The sequence below is a fragment of the Sphaerulina musiva genome (genome assembly GCF_000320565.1).
Source record: "Sphaerulina musiva SO2202 unplaced genomic scaffold SEPMUscaffold_13, whole genome shotgun sequence".
In the NCBI taxonomy this organism is placed as follows: Eukaryota; Fungi; Ascomycota; class Dothideomycetes; order Mycosphaerellales; family Mycosphaerellaceae; genus Sphaerulina; species Sphaerulina musiva.
Genome location: NW_016017395.1, coordinates 9,698 through 11,817, shown reverse-complemented (window position 1 = coordinate 11,817; position 2,120 = coordinate 9,698).

Here is a 2,120-nt window from a genome sequence, read left to right as displayed (position 1 = left end):
GGAGGACAAGTAGGTAACTTAAGGTACTACGGGAGTAATCTATAATCCTAATTATAGTAGAGAGAAGGAAGAAAGGCAAGCAAATTAAGGTATAGGTCTAGTAATCTATAGTCCGGAGACTAGCGAAGATTCGGATATACCGATTAGGCGGCGTATACGACAACTACCTTAACCGATAGCCTCTCCTAGACTAAGTAAAAGCCTCGCCGAAAGGAGGCGGGGACGTACGAAACTAGTCGCGAAAAAGTCCTATCTAGGGAATAAGAGGCCGATAGGGAGTTAACGGCCGTAGAAGAAGCCTATAATACGAAAGATACCTAAAGCGAGAACTAAGCGACGAACAAAGCCTAGTATAGCTACTCTTCGCGAGATTAGGAGATACTAGAAGACGACCGAGCTGTTAATACGTCGACTACTATTCTAGAGGATCTGTCGGGAAGTTACTTTAGATATCGTAAGTAAATCTTCGAGTAATATATACCGGTTCTAAGTAGAGGCCCTCCTCTATCTATAGGAAGCGATAGAAGCGTTTCTTATACTTAAGTTCGAAGTCTCTAATATACTTGCAATATATACGAAACGAGTAACGTTGTAGTAAAAGGATATAGTATATTGTCGATAGATTCGGAAGCGCTTCCTAGGGGAAAATAACGGAAAAGATAACTTTTAAGCTTTTAGGAATATGCCGACTATATCTGCCGACTATATCTGCCGACTATATCTACCGACTATATCTGCCGACTATATCTTAGAGGAAGGATTAGGACTCCTACTAAGAAGACTTTCCGATAATATTTACTACCTATACCGACCGTACCTACCGACCCTACCTACCGACTGTACCTACTAACCGTATCTACTAGTTACTTCCGGCAATTAAAGATTATATACGAAAACCTTATTTGGATCTCGTATAAAGTACGTATATATTATTACTTAGGTAGCAAACAATCCGTAGCCTCTAATTAGCTAAGCGGTTGTCTCCTAATAATATAAAGTTACTCTCTACTTTAGAAAAAACCTAACTTACTATATCAACATTGCCCCCTTCTTTTCTCTCTCTCCTTACTACCTCTACTATACTATACTATACTACTATACTATACTATACTACTATACTATACTATACTATACTACTATATTACACTATACTACCGCTACTATACTATACTATACTACCGCTACTATACTATACTAGCGTACTAATCTACTACAATAGCCTCGGCTATATCGATTGTATAGAAGCGCAAACAATCGATTACTCGCAAGACTCCTCGTACTAGTAGAAAGGGACTTCCTTCGTATATAGGTAGTAAAAAGCTTCTAGGCGCTCGTATTAAGAAGGGACACAGATATACCCTAGGTAGTAAGTAATTCTAGAATCTAGATCTATAGTCGGTATTTGTAGTCGGTACTGACTTCCTTAAAGCATTAGCTCTCAAAGAGATTAGGAAGTGCTAGAAGGAGAGCCTGCTCTATATTAAGAAAACCCTATTTGCTAGACTTATTAAGGAGCTCGTTATAGATTAGGCTTATATACCTCTTCGTATTTAAGCAAGCGCTCTTAGCGTTCTTTAAGAATATACTAAGTCTCTCTTAGTAAGAATCTTTACCTATAAGTCTTCCTATTTCTTATTCTCTCTAATCAATTACTTACTTACTTACTTACTTACCTCCTCTAGCGGCCAACCTTTTGGCTATTTACGCTAAGCGCGTTATACTCTAAGGCAAAGATATAGAGTGTCTTCGCTCGCTTCTTAAGGAGTAGGGTGTTTGGCCTAACGATTTCGTAGTCTGCCCTTACAATTCTGGTCCTGTTAATCCTAATTTCATCTATATAGAGCTAAAGAAGAACAAGGCTACTAAGGCGCTAAAAGCAAAGGCTACGCTAAAATACAAGCCTCTCCTAACTAAGAAGCCTCTCCTAACTAAGAAGCCTCGACGAATTGTTAAAGACGATTCTAACGAGGATATACTAGAAGCTACTTAGAATCCTACTATAGACAACAATAATAGCGAGGATACTACTGCTTAGTAGGCAACTCTTAGTAAGTTACTCCTCTTTTATTATTAATTATAATATACTAATTTAATAGCTTAGGATAATACTCCGCTACTCC